The sequence below is a fragment of the Carassius auratus genome, chromosome 8 (genome assembly GCF_003368295.1).
Source record: "Carassius auratus strain Wakin chromosome 8, ASM336829v1, whole genome shotgun sequence".
Taxonomy (NCBI): Eukaryota; Metazoa; Chordata; class Actinopteri; order Cypriniformes; family Cyprinidae; genus Carassius; species Carassius auratus.
In genome coordinates this window covers 15,753,459-15,768,764 of record NC_039250.1, presented here as the reverse complement: position 1 = coordinate 15,768,764, position 15,306 = coordinate 15,753,459, and the positions used below count along the sequence as shown (strand labels likewise).

Here is a 15,306-nt window from a genome sequence, read left to right as displayed (position 1 = left end):
CACATATTGATCAATGGTTTCTCCAATTCTCTGCATACACGTGAAAAATCGATGCCTTTCATATGTAACATTCTTCTTCGGGATACAAAACGCTTCAAATTTATCCATTATTGGCTGCAACTTCAAACTCTCCCCTTCTTCAAAAGTAAAATTATTATATACCTCCAATGCTTCATCACCCACCACATGAAGAAACAATGAGGCTTTCATCTTTTCCCCTTTACGATCTCCATCAATTGCAGATAAATACAAGAGAAATCGTTGCTTGAATCGTCTCCAATTCTCAGCAACATTACCAGTAAGTTGAAGGTTCGGAGGCGGCTGCAATCCTTCCATTCTGTGTTTGTAATCCACGTATGCATGCTCTCTTAACTCCTCTTCTTAACTTTCATATTCCGCTCCATTCCATACGTTCCTTTCAACAGGCCACTTCTGACACCATGTAACGATCTTGTGAGTTCATTAAATAAAACAGCTTCACAACTGAAAGGTAACGCTGGTGTTTATTAGCGGTTACAACTGTGACGTGCTGTCACCACGTACACTCTCAGGGCATCTGATCCATACTGCGCATGTGCAGACATATATCACCAACACCACACCTGGTTCCAATTACTATTATCATTACACCTTTTTTCAGCTCATCTGCCAATCTTAACTGTATAGGGCCCAAAACAATCCATCCCAGTGGAATAGAATGGAGGTGTGTTAAGACGAAGGCGAGCGGGAGGGAGATCTGCCATTTGGGGAACGATAGGATGTGCTCGGAAGTGTTGGCATTTCGGGCCCCTATGCTGATTTTTTTACTGCCTCACGACCACTCAGGATCCAGTACCGGCTCCTTAACTCAGCGAATAGCTTCTCTCACCCAGGATGTTGTAAGTGGTCATCACAATCCTTAATTATAAGCGTTGTGATTGGATGGGCAGGGTCCAGGGCTACTGGATGAATGGCATCAGGGGGGTAGAGCACTACTTCGCCGTAACCTTCAGCCAACTCGAATGAGCCCTGATGTTGGGTCTAACTCTGGGGCAAGGGAGAGTATACATCTTGAATGAAGAAGGGGCTTTTGGGTGTGAAGGCAGGCTAAATCATCCCGGAAGGAATCTGCCTGGGCTTGTCTTAGGATGGCTGTCTCTGAATCACGGTAGTTTTCTGCTGATGGAGGCTTTGCTGCTCCATGAAGGGATGCAGCCATGCAGTCAAGGGTGTCAAATTGACTGGGGTCAGGGATGGAGGGGTACGGATTGAGAGATACAGCACCAAAGAAGCTGGGCTTACGGCACTCTTCAGCGTCATCAGATTGATCTATAACAGGGCTAGTGGGCCACAGTTCGTGGGATTGGAACATGAAGGCAGGTCCTTAGTTCCACCTGCAGGGCCTACTAAGTTCAACAAGTAGCTTTCCTCTAGTTAGGTCGTCTGCTGGGTTGTTCTTACAATCCACATAACACCACTCCAGGCCTTTAGTGAGCTCCTGAATCTCAGCTACCCTTGTTCCAATGAAAACTTTGTAACGGCAAGAATCAGAGGTGAGCCAGTGGAGTACAGTGGTAGAGTCAGTCCACAGAATAGGCTTTCTGATACGGAGGGTGAGCTCTGTTTGGAGGAGACTGAATAGCTGAGCTCCTATGAGGGCAGCACATAATTCAAGTCGTGGAATGGATAGTTGTTTTTTGGGAGCAACGCGGGACCTCGCCATAAGGAAGGACACATTCCCTTGCTGCTGACCATCTTCGGTGCGCATGTAGGCTACCGCACCATAGGACTTCTCTGATGCATCACAGAAGATGTGGAAGTCTTGAGTGACTAAGGAGGTGTCTACTGAATGAGGTATAAGGCAGCGAGGCAAAATGATGGTGGAGAGGTTAGGGAGTTTATTCTCCCATGAAAGCCAGGCTTTTAAGAGATCATGAGGGAGATTAGGGTCATCCCATTCTTGTGCCTTTCCCCATAAGTGCTGGACAATGATTTTGGCCCTTGTGGTGTAAGGAAGGATATAGCCAAGAGGATCATACTGGCTAGCAAGAACTCTGTAAATATGACGCATAGTTGGGAGTGGTAGATTCAATGGCTTTGTGCCTGTATCTGAGGGTATCTGTATGGCAGTTCCAGAGGAGGCCTAGAGTAGACTCCAAGGGTTCAAGAGAAGGATGGTGTGATAACCAGAGCTCTGTTTGTTCTGACCTGGCTTCAGGAGGAAGGTGATAGATGACCTGATGATCATTACTGGCCCATTTTCTGATTTCGAAGCCACCAGAGGAGACGGTAGTGCGCAGACTATGAAGGAGATCTCTGGCTTCCTCTGGGGTAGGGAAACTCTGTAAACAGTTATCCACATAGAAGTTACTGTGTATGGAATGGTGAATGCACTCATCTGCCTGAGCATCTTTGATTATCCTCTGGAGGATGTAAATGGCACAGCAATGGTTTGAGGTTGTGCCAAAGGGGAGGACTTGCCATTCATTTAATGTCTCCACTGATTGCAATCTTGTGCTGCCTAAAAAAGAGCAAAACTCCAAGGAGGGAAGGCCCGAGGATTGGTCCAGGAAGTAACTGTGAATTCAAACACTGATTTTGGTAGGAGAAGGAACAATTAAACACAATGCGATCTTTACCATTGTGATGCACATTGTGGTAGGGTATGAACTAGGACTCAGGAGTATCTTCTATTTTAGAGGATGTCAACTTCTTTACATACCCGGAATTAACTAATTTCTGTATCTCGCCAGTATAGTTCCCTGCATGTTGTGGATTTTGAAGGAGTCGCCTTTCACAGCTGCGGAGACGGGACATTACTGCCTCCTTGGGGGCCTTCAGAGAGGGCCAGGGGTCTACACGGAGGAGGGGTGTTGCATATCGTAGGACACAGTCAACAGGTGTTCTGATAGTTTGGGTCTCAAGCTGGTGCATTGCCTCTTGATCCTGTTTGGATCGAACCACTGCTTTCATGCTTCTCTGTGGCAACACATCAATCTACCATAATTTCTGAACATTATGTTAGATGTCATCAGGTGGGCATTTAAAGGAGATATAATGAGAACAAGTAGAAGGTAAGCTAGAAAGATCTCTTGCAGTGTCCAGCCGAGCCGGGTCTTGATTGCTACAGGGGTTCCAGGAGGGCCTAATTTGACAGGTTGTGTTGGGATAAGGGGTGTATGATCAGCCCCTATAAGGAGAAGTGGCCTTACTTTTGAGAGGGAGCTGACGGAGGTGTGAGTAGCGCCGCTGGAGAAATTTCACCGGGCGAGAATGTTCTGACAATGATAGCTGTTCAGCAGTGAAGGCTTGACGGATGACATAGGACTTATTTTAATACTTTTATAGATTGCTCCAGGACTCGTTTCGTGTATTTTTATATCAAATAAAAAAATATATTTAAAAGTGGTAAAAAAAAAAATTAAAAAAAAAAAAATTCAAGGCACTTCAGTGTCTAGAACTTTTAATATTTTTGAGCATTATCAAATCTGGTTGATAAAAAGTAAAGCCCAAAGGGTCTTCTTTCTAAAGACACCACAATTATGTTTGTGACACACCGAAGTAGGAAACGGTTACAATTATAAGTTAGGTAGAGCACTTTCAGCTGTGAGTCCCATAATGGGCAGTCAGGTTAACTGCAGGAGGCAAATGGGGGCAAAACCAATGTCAGGTGGTTAGGCTGTACATTGAGAGACTGACATGCCGGCTGAACAGAATAGGACAAAACACCAGGCAAAAGGTTGGTTTGGCAGTGTATAGGCTGGGTGCATGGAGTTATATGAGGCTGGTGATTGATATGTGGCAGGAAACTGACCACAGCCAGGAGAATGCGTGCTCTGCAACGACTGTGACATAGGTTGGGTAGGAGGGGCACGACTTACAGGAGGCAAAGTAGATGGAAACTGTGGCTGAAGTAGGAGAGGAGAGGGCCTATGGCCCTCTGTATGGGCTTGTGGCAATGCTGCTGATTGAAGGTTAAGATTATCAGGGCAAGGGGATGGCAAGCGAGACTGTGAGGAGGGAGTTCTGCTTCAGAGCATACACTGCTGGATTAGTCTACCCTGATTTCTTAATTCTTCTACCAATTGTTGTAGGAGTGCAGTTTGAGTATCAGGAATGGGAGCTATTAGAGAGGTAAGTGGGTGTTCGACAACAGGAGTTTGCACTCTCCCAGATCTGACAGGCGAGTGAGGGTGTGGAATGTCCTCCTGAATGTCTCCCTCCGTGGGCAATTCCAACTCCTCTGGCTCATTTTCCAGGGTTGATAATGATGACCAGTACCAGGAATATCTGCAGGATGTCACAGTTGTTGTTCTGGTGCTTCTGCTGTAGGTTGCAACCGCTGATGATGTTGTAGGATGAAATCAAAACGTGCGGGGAGCTGAGCCTGGCAACGTGGGTGCTCATGCGGAGACAATGAGGGCAGGGAGTGACTAGACATATCCACTGATCACCAATGAGCTCCAGCTCGAAGGACCATGAAAAGCAGTAGGAGAATGTTTAGGTAGCTAGCTTGAAGCCAACGGGGCTGTCAATAAGAACAGGTCCAGTCTAGTCACTCTGATGTTAAGGTCTTTATTTTCCTTCCAAATCAGGTAGTAGGTATGGGTGTGTATGTGTGCGAGCATGTGGTTTCTACAAAAGGACAGAATTACAATGATTTAGTTAACAATAAACATAACAATGAATTCACAGAAAATAACGTAATTTAACAATGCATAAGGCCATTTACTCATACTATAAATCTCAAATACATATCTAAATAACTACAGAACATGCTTAAGCAGGAAATACAGCAAAATAAACATTTAGGACAAACTTGAGAAATACAGAATAATAGTTAAGTGTCAAACAAAAGCACTTACATGGTCAAATACACACACGCAGGGCAAAAACTAAGGAGAAATAACTCAGTCCTCTTCACAGTGCATCCATAGGTGTTTCTCAATGTCAAGGAAGGATCCTCTGAAGCCAGTATTTCGAGGATGCTACGTCATCGACATCTGTCGAAAGACTGTTCCAATGTCGAGGATCCTCGGAATTTCCTTTGTTCGAAAAATATGCCATACACAGGAAAGTATGCATATGTGTATCCTTCGCGCTCTCAAATCACCCACAATCATATGCGCGCAGCTTTGCTATCTTGTTCAAAAATTCAAAAATGTTGAACGTTAGCGTAGTAGGAGCGTTAACAGTTTTTATTTACGTTACCAAACATTTGTTATAACTGTAGTAAATAAGTAAAGTTTAACGTTTAAATGCCAGTACAAATTAATACCATATTCATATTGTAAATTATACAAATGGTTAACTGTCATTTTACAATTGTTAACTTGGTTGCGTCATCAGCAATTATTTTATAAATAACCATTTAAGCTGTCCAAAGTAATTTAACAATACCATTCACAGCGTTATTCAAACGGACCTTTTCACTGACGTAATGACGCAATTACGTGCACTTGCTAGCCTGTTGCATTTACGTGTTCTCCAAATGCTAAAGAGGAGTCTCGCCTAGCCTCTGAATGAAGTGACTTGGAAGGATCAGTCCTGCCAAGGAAGTATCCTTGACATTGAGAAACACCTCATGTGCACCAGAATGAAGGTGCTGTGGGCACAGGTGCAATTTATAGTGTCCTAATTGGCTTGAGATCAGGTGGGTGGAGCTAGAAGTTAAAAGTAAATTAACAAGCCAAGAGTGGTGTGGCACATGCTTGGCACCTTGAAGCTTAAGGACACGCAGCTTTTCAATAAAATTGTATGAAATCAGAAAATTACATTATCCATTTCTATGTTGGTTATCAAAACATTAGGTATTTCCAAGCACACATTAATAAAACACTTTAAACTTTCCTTTATTTTATTACAGTAATAATGAGCCATTTTTCTAAACCCATTTAAGAACATTCCTTAATACAACTTACCATGTGAAAAAGTAGACTATAACCCCAGCATATGATGCCATTTAATGAGCTCTTGTAAAAATCTTGTTGGGATCTACATAGGCAGGCACACAACCTAGTTGCATCACGTTCACACCCAGGATCACATGATGTTTTGAAAAGTCACACGACCAATTAGGAAGTGATAAGTGTCTGCTGGTTGCAAGGCAGATTCTCGGCGAGGACGACGATTGGCGAGAGCGTCAAGGCGCTAAAGACAAACAACAGTCGAGCCGGAGCAGGAGGAAACGTCAGGACAAATTAATAGATTCTAAAAGGACAAAACAGGAACGGTTCTTGAGTTGAAGTAGGTGGACATAATGGTCGATTCTTCGGATGATGGCAATCAAGATATGGACTTCCAAGAAGTACGATATAATAAAAGGAAAAAAGGAAATAACATGGGTGATGAGTCTGAATATGAGAAACTATGTAACGTTACAAGTAAAATCAGGGATTCAGGGCAAAGGATGATGAGAAACAGTGAGGAAAAGGAAATAAAAGTTATGATTACATTTGTCAAACAAGCAGAGCAATACATGCATCCTGTTAAATTATCAAAAGCGATAGAAAAAGAAGTGGGGTCAGTGAAAGGGGCAGCATGTTTGAGCAATTTAAGAGTCTTGATTAAATGTAAGGATGAAAATCAGAAAGCAAAGATTCTAAAACTGAAAACACTAGGTGGTGGTAAAATAAGTTGTGCTGGAATAGATGTGAAGAAATGTGGCGTTATTTCAGCAGTACCCTTAAATGTAACTATGGAAGAAGTAAAAGGAAACTTGATTGGAGGTAAAGTTGCTTTGGCTAGAAGATTGACGACATGGAAAAATAATGAAAAATGTGAACGTCTTTCTGTGCTGTTACACTTTGAAGATAATAATCTACCAGTCAAGGTGAAGCTAGGTTTCATGAGTTATGTGGTACGGGAGTATCTACCCCCTCCTTTGCGTTGTTATAAGTGTCAGCGCATAGGTCATACTGCTGCTGTTTGCAAAGGGAAAATGCGGTGTGCAAAATGTGGAGAGGAGCATGAATACGGGAAGTGTCAGGAAGGAGCTGAGATCAAGTGTTGCAACTGTGGGGGAGAACACAGCGCTGCATATGCAGGATGTCCAGTACAGCAACAAGCTTGTGAAATCCAAAAGGTAAAATCCACCCAGAATGTAACATATGCAGAAGCAGCTCATAGAGTGAAACTTGTAGACGATACAAGAATACATATTGGACCGGAACAAACCTCTCAGAATGACAAGTCAATGGAACAGCTGAACTTGTTAAAGAATGACTCAAATGACAACATTAACATGAGCAAAACTGATTTTGTGGCATTTATCTGTGCAGTGGTGAATGGCACTGGGCAGGTAGAAAGAAGATCTGATAAAATAAAAATTGTGGTAGAATGTGCAAACAAATTCTTGAACTGCATCGGTATATCAGCAGAGCAAGTTCACAAGATTCTACAGTCTAAAGAAGGGAGAACAGAAGGTAGTATAACAACAAATTATGATGCATCTCAATATAATGATATATAACATTATCATGTCCTTCCTGTTGCTTCATTGGAATGCCAGAAGCTTAATTGCTAATGGGCAGGAGTTTAAAAAGAATATTGCAGATATGAATAAATCTCCTGATATCATTTGTATACAAGAAACATGGTTATGCAAGTCATTAGATTTTAAGATGAATGGCTATGAGGTAATAAGGAAGGACAGGATTAATGGTAGAGGTGGAGGGTGTGCAACATTCATAAAAGAAAATGTGATATATAGACAAATAAATAATGAAGGTAATTTAGAGAGCGTATGTATAGACATCCTGAAAAATGCCATGGGAGAAAAGGCAAACAAAATGATTATATGTGGTGATTTTAATGCTCACAATTGTATTTGGGGTAGTAAGAGTACAGATAAAAATGGAGAAATAATAGAAGAGTTCATGGAAGATAACTCTTTAGTATGTTTAAATGATGGTAATCCAACAAGAATAGATATAGCAAGAGGTGGAATGTCATGTTTAGTTTCAGCATCATTAGCTGGTAAATGTATGTGGTCAGTATCTAAGGATAATATAGGAAGTGATCATTTTCCAGTGACGTGTATTTCAAAAGAAGATTCAAATTCAAAAATGTTTAAGTAAGCAGATTGGGGAAAACTTCAAATGTTATATGAAGAACAATTCAAAAATCTGTCAGTAGAGGGTAGTGTTGATGACCGATATAATGAAGTAGTGAATGGTATTTATTTTGCAGCCTCTCAGTCTATCCCACTATCAACTGGTATAAGTACAAGAAAGAATGTACCATGGTGGATAGAGGAGTACTCGGCAGCAATCAGAGAAAGGAATAAAGCATTTCAGTTCTTAAAAAGAACACTCACCCCAGAAGCAGTCATAGATTATCAAAGGAAAAGGGCTTATGTTAAAAAGATTATTAAAAGTACAAAAAGGACAGCATGGCAAAAATTTTGTGACACAATAGGTAGGGAAACTGAAATAAATGCAGTCTGGCGTATGATTAAAAAGATGAATGGAATTGACAGCTTTAAGAAAATACCTGTAATGGAGGAAAATGGGAAGGTAGCTATCACAGATAAAGAGAAGGCTATTATGTTGGCCCAAAAATTTGCTAATGCTCATAGCATTGAAAATTTAGATGATAAATTTTTAACAAGACGACAACAAATTAAAAATATCTATGGAGATTCTTGAAAGAAAAAGCAAGATTTTAATAATACTTTGGATGATGATTTAGTTATTTTGAATTAAAAACAGCAATCAATAACTCAAAGAGTACCACACCAGGAAGAGATATGATGAGTTATAGAATCTTAAAGAAATTATCACCAAAAGCATTAGAAGCATTATTGGACTTATATAATTATATATGGAATGAGGGTATCCTTCCTAAACAATGGAAAACTGCAATTGTGCTCCCTCTAGCTAAGCCCGGTAAAGATATAACAAAATCTAGTAGTTATAGACCCATCGCTCTTACCTCTACACTATGAAAAGTAATGGAAAAAATGATTGTGAGGCGAATGAATTACATTTTGGAGAAAAGGGAATTGTTATCAACATTTCAAAGTGGTTTTAGGAAAAGTAGGTCTACAGCAGATGCTTTAATATTGTTCGAAAATGAAGTTAAAAAAGCTTTTGTAATGAAAGAGTACATGATTGCAGTCTTCTTTGACATAGAAAAGGCTTATGACACGTTGTGGAGGGAAGGTTTGCTAATTAAACTGAATAAAATTGGAATAGGTGGCAAACTTTATAATTGGGTTTTAGATTTTTTATTTGAACACACTTTTCAGGTGAAAATTGGGGAAGAATTGTCAGCTCCTTATAACATTCTAAATTGAACTCCACAGGGTAGTGCAATTAGCCCATTATTGTTTAATTTAATGATCAATGATATTTTTGATAAAGTTAATAAACCAGGAATAGGATCGGCTCTTTATGCAGATGACGGAGCATTATGGAAGAGAGGCCGTAATATTAAAAATGTGGTTAAAGGCATTCAGGAGTCAATTAAAGAAGTAGAAGAATGGCCATTGGATTGGGGTCTAAAGTTTTCAGTCTCAAAAACACAATATATGTTATTCACAAAAAACAAGAGGAATGAAAATTTAAAACTGAAGTTGTTTGATCAAATATTGGAAAGAGTACCTGTGTTTAAATATCTTGGATTATGGTTTGATGGAAAATTAACATGGAAATGTCATATCAGTAAAATTGAGTCAAAGTGTAAAAAGATCTTAAATTGCATGCGTACGGTTGCCAGTCACAATTGAGGAGCTAGTCGTAGTGCATTGTTGTGCATGTATCAAGCACTGATTCGTTCCTGCTTTGATTATGGATGTATTGTATATGGTTCGGCATCCAAGTCTTTACTGAAAAAATAGATATAATTAAATCCAAAGCACTAAGAATATGTTGTGGAGCAGTTAAGACATCCCCTGTAGATGCAATTGGAGTAGAAATGGGAGAGATGCCTCTAGATATTAGAAGAGAAAAACTGGCAATTACATACTGGGTAAATCTTCAGCAATCAGTAAATAATCACCTTACCCGTAAAGTATTGGAGGAGTGCTGGGAATACTCATATGATGGAGGACACAGTTTTGGATGGAAGAGCAGAGTATGGGCTAAGGAATGTTGCATGGATAATAAGATCTTCTGTCCCAGTATACCACTTACTAATACTCCACCATGGAAAGTCCCTGAACCGCTTGTAGATTTGAGTTTACTAGACAAGCCCAAAGAAGAGTACACTGGAAATGAGGTTAATGCTTTTTTAAATAACACATTTTATTCAGTATTACAAATATTTACAGATGGTTCTAAGGAACCTATCAGTCAAAAGGTTGGATTAGGTGTATATATTCCACAATTTAAAAGAACAGATTAGTTTGAGGTTGACTGATGAGATGTCTGTGTACACTGCAGAGTTAACAGCTTTAATAATAGGACTACAGTAGGTCGAACAAGTCAGACCAAATAAAGTGGTAATATGTTCAGATTCTTCTTCAGCTTTAATTAGCATAGTACATGCAAGATCAGACAGAGATGATTTATTAATGGAAGTATATTTATCACTATACAGACTGAAAGAGGCTGGAATAGTGGTGTATTTCTGTTGGGTACCAGCACACATTGGGGTATCTGTTAATGAAGTTGCTGATGAACTAGCAAAAAAAGCACTAGACAAGACGGAGGTGGATGTTAAAGTACCTATGGGGAAAAAGGAGGCAAAATCGATTTTAAAGAGAAATTTAATGAAGAAGTGGCAAATTAGATGGGACTGTAGTAGCACAGGGAGATGGTGTTATAGTATCACACAGACAGTAGGCAGGATACATTGTCAGGGAAGAAATAGAAAAGAAGAAGTATTGCTGTCTAGGTTAAGATTGGGACATACAGGGTTAAACTCAACACTGGCAATAATGGGGCTACATGAAAATGGATTATGTGATGTGTGTGGTGTATCTGGAAATGTATTTCATGTATTATTTATTTGTAGTAAATATAATATTTTCCGGGATGTATTGTTCAGTCATCTGAAGAATGGAGAGGATAGAATGAAGAATGAGGATATTTTAGGAAAAGGATTAATGGATAGACAGATGTATAGAGCACTAATAATGTTTATATATGATTCAGGTTTGGGATTTAGAATATGATATACTTGAAATGTTGAACCACCCATGGGGGCTGAGTGTGGACGGAGGAGCTGACCACGCAGCGCCGGATGAAGCTCAATGAAACCTCTATTGCAGGTATTGCAGGTATGATAAATAATTATTATGTATGTGGGATGATAGAGTAGGGTTCAACCTGGAAACATAGTTAATGGTCCAATTGTGAAAGAAGGAAGAGGAAATAGTTTTAAACTTCAGACTTATCACCCAAGGATAATTTGCCACCCAACACAGTAGGTGGCGATTATGCTCCTTTGGAGTTAATCGCCATTAAACAAGAAGAAGAAGAAGAAGGCAGATTCTCTTTGTGTTGGTGCTGGACACTGTTGTGCGCGTTGGGCTTCCTTTTCAGTGTAGGTACTGTTGGTCATGGTAGAGCATGATTAATCACTGCCATTTTAATTTTAATATTTATTTTGTTTTATCAGGGTAATTTCTAGAAGTGTGTGTCTACTCTTCATGGAGGACACAGGCTTCTGCATGGAGTTTTAAAATGTGTTGTGATCACCTCATTGTGACCTGAGCTGCTGGGCTGCATCGGTAAATGCCTTAATATGCACATTTCTTCCCCTTGGAATTATAAGGTTCTATCTGCGTTCTGAGCAGTTTTGAGATATTGAGCTTCAAAGTTTTTGCATTACATATAGGAAAATATATATGGGGAACAAGTTTCTTTCAAACATGAAAATAACAGGGACCCTAAATGTATTTCTAAATATACAATATCAAAATCCTATCAAATTTGTAAATGGGGATTTTTGGAATGAGTCAAATGCAGATAGAACCTTCTAATTCTAAAAAAAAAACACTTTTCACTTAGAATTATAAGGTTCTATCTGCCAAAACATAATTTGAACATTGAATATAAACTTAATGTTGTAACAATGTCTCAAAATGTGTTAGAAAGTAAAATTGTATGCTTTCTATGACATTTATTTTATATTTTTAGCACTTTCATGTATTTAGGACATTTCAAATTAAGCAAGGTAGGTCTAAATATTTTGTTGAGTGCATATGTTAATTTTAGTAACAATTTGGTGGGTAATTAAACACATTATTGCAGAAATTGTTACTTTAATCTTTCTTTTGTTTAGACAGAAAGAAGCTACAGTAATATATCTGAGCAGGACTTTATTCCACCTAAAGTGGGCCAGGTAAAATGGCTTTCTCTCTAGACGCACGTCCTGATTTTGCCAAGTTCGATGTGTTCCTAGGTCAACATATTTTGTTGACCCTGGAACAACATTTTACTCCAAAAATATATTCTTAACCATATCCCTACACCTAAACCTAACCTTAACCATGAGTAATCCCTAAAATCGGAGGAAATGATAGATGAATGACACTGATGTACAAGCACCAAACACTGATTTTAAGCGTAAACTTCACAAAATCTAAAAACTGGTTCTTCAAATCTGATTGGTTAATCACAATGTTGTTCCAGGGTCAACAACGATGTTGTCCCAGGAACATGTCTCACTTGGTAAAATCAGGTTCTGCCTCTCTAGACATCAGTATGGCTGAAATAACATGCTAATGTTTATTGTTATAATTAAGACCCAATCAATTAAATTGTTGAATATTTGACCTTTAAGGCTTAATATTGACATTTTAAGACTTTAAAAACTGCAACAAAAAAAAGAAAAGAGACATGTTTCAGCAAATTAATTCATAAAGTTTAATAATCATTGAAAAATGATTCACTGACTATATTTAAATCACAAAAAAATGTCAGACTCATTTTTTAAAACACATAACTATTATACTCTCTGTGACTCATTTTTTTCAAACACAGACTTTATCTGAGACACTTCTCCCGTTTCTTCTTTTCTGAGTAGACCCCAGCTCTTTAATTTGTAAACTGTTAGGTGCAGTCACTGGCTCCCCACTTGTTTGTCTGGTAAGACCCTAGGCCCTACTGCATCTACCTTGTCACCTCCCTGGAGAAAAAAAAATACATGTGAATAAATACATATTTAAACACAATATTTAAATTATATATATATTTAGCAGCATGGTATACCATTGAGTAGCTACACAGTCTGCAATCATTCTTAAATCGTTTTAATACTCAGGTAACTGCTTTAACGATCTTTCACTTGTTCACATAACGATCATAACTTACTGTAAACAAACTATTTTGAGTAGGATAGGTTCGTTCGTTTTAATCTTAGTGCTTGCCTCTTAATATCAGGAACTATAAAGCTAGCGCTGCTGGCTAGTGTGTTGTCTAACTATGAAAACAATCTTCTCTGCAAGACATAAAAAAATAAAGAGTGAACTTGCCTGGAATTCGAGCTGCGGTCCTTGACAAGATCGTCAATAAAATTGTAGATCTTTAGGTTTCTTAAAAACTTTGTTGCGTGCCATAATCCTCACACTGCGATCTAAAGCCGGTGACACGACATATAAAGTTGATCCTGATTGGTCCTCTTCTGTGAATTCGAAATGCTGATTGGCTCACGCAGATAGAACCTTATAGAGCCAAGTTAGAGTTTGCCTTTGTAGATAGAACCTTTTTGTTTTTTCAATAAAAAGTCCCAAAATGTACACAACTTAAAAAAAAACATCACATAATGTAAATAAGTTGTCACAGAATAAGAATATGTGAATAACTCAATTTTGACAAAAATGTCAGATAGAACCTTATAATTCCAAGGGGACGATTTGCCATTGAGTGTTTTATATCTGCATTGGAACATGTTTTAAAATACTTTGTCTGTCTGTAGCAACGGAATGTTCACCTTTGTTTTCATATGTCAATGAACTGTGGGACAGTTGAGCATACTGAAAAGTAGGCCTATATTTTTTAGCCGTGTTTGAGTTGACTATGCTATGCTGTTTAATGAGGCTGGCAACTAACATGATTGTTTATTTCCAAAAAGGGACCAGGCCAGCCACTGTTTTCTTGTGATTTATGTGCATTTTTTATTGTTTTGTTGGTTTGTTTGTGTGATGTGATTTTGCTTCTGGGCCTACCACCCATGTGCCCTACTTGTAGTAACATTGTTCCTTAAACTTCTGGTGTTATCCATGCTGGTGGTTCTCACCAGGGTCCACCAGGGGTTTCGGATTGGCTGATCCGACCTTCCTAGACTGAGAAGAATCCACCAATTGTATAGCAGTATTTAAGAGCCATTTTAATAACTTTTCCACACTTTTTGTACTAAATTGTAATAAATTTGAAATACATTTATATACCTGCCTCTTGTCAACTTTCCCTTTGCGGGGAAAATATAGAGTTAGCTACACTACATTAATGGAAGACTTGTGGGTCCTCCTGCCCATCATCAGGGGGTGGCGTAGTCAAACCATAAAGATTTACTGCTTGACGGGTACCACAATCTGTAAAATAAAACAATGTTTACATAAATTTACAGCTACACATAGAAGATTCATTTTTAGTTCAAATAAAGCACTTGTGTCCAGAGCATATGTCAATAAGTTGGGGAAATCAAAAGGAACAACATAAAAACTATAAGGTGGTTTATGTAAAGACTTAAAAAATATCCAAACATAATAAATGAACAGACATGATAAAATAAATCTTCCCCATGGACACTTGCCACACCTGCAAAGATGCAGACTATAACAGCAATGCTGAATCACAGCTTGCTTCTACTAAGAAACAATCAATAATCTTGTGGCAGTTATATGACAGCTACAAATAACAGATTTGTTTTTAGTCAAAATAAAGGAACAACATAAAACTTATAAGGTGGTCTATGTGAAGACTTAAAAAATATCCAAATATAAATGAACAGACATGATAAAATAAATCTTCCCCATGTAAAATGAATCACTGGTTTAACAGCTTGGTCTTGAAGCTCCGGACATGCTGTGAGCAATTGGTGGAGGTACCTGAGGTATCTTGGGAACTCCATGTTGAGGGCATAAAGCAAGCCAAAAAGATAAGCAAGCAGAGTCTGGGTGTTTGGGATGTCTTTCAGGACAATGGTTTCCTCCAACACAAGGGCAATATTAATGAATGCATTGTCGTCATCATCAAGCACTGTGAGGACCCCAATCTTGATGCCTTTCATCTGTTTGTCATCTGCATAAGTTGCCTCCAAAACAAAAACACCACTGAAATAATGTCCTGTAGAAAACTAGTCAATAAAGAGTGATGTCTATTTGTGTATGGCCTCTTTGCTCTACAACACTACTAAAAGCTGAAGGTCTTCCAAGAT

At 38.9% G+C, this 15,306-nt stretch overlaps 1 long non-coding RNA gene across 1 annotated transcript; it reads left to right on the top strand.

Moving 5' to 3' along the window:
* Nucleotides 1-11,400: 11,400 nt before the first annotated feature.
* On the top strand, nt 11,401-13,866 carry LOC113106756 (uncharacterized). The gene is made up of 3 exons (XR_003292568.1): nt 11,401-11,469; nt 11,545-11,656; nt 13,846-13,866. It is a non-coding gene; the product is annotated as an uncharacterized LOC113106756 (long non-coding RNA).
* The last annotated feature ends 1,440 nt before the right edge of the window (nt 13,867-15,306 follow it).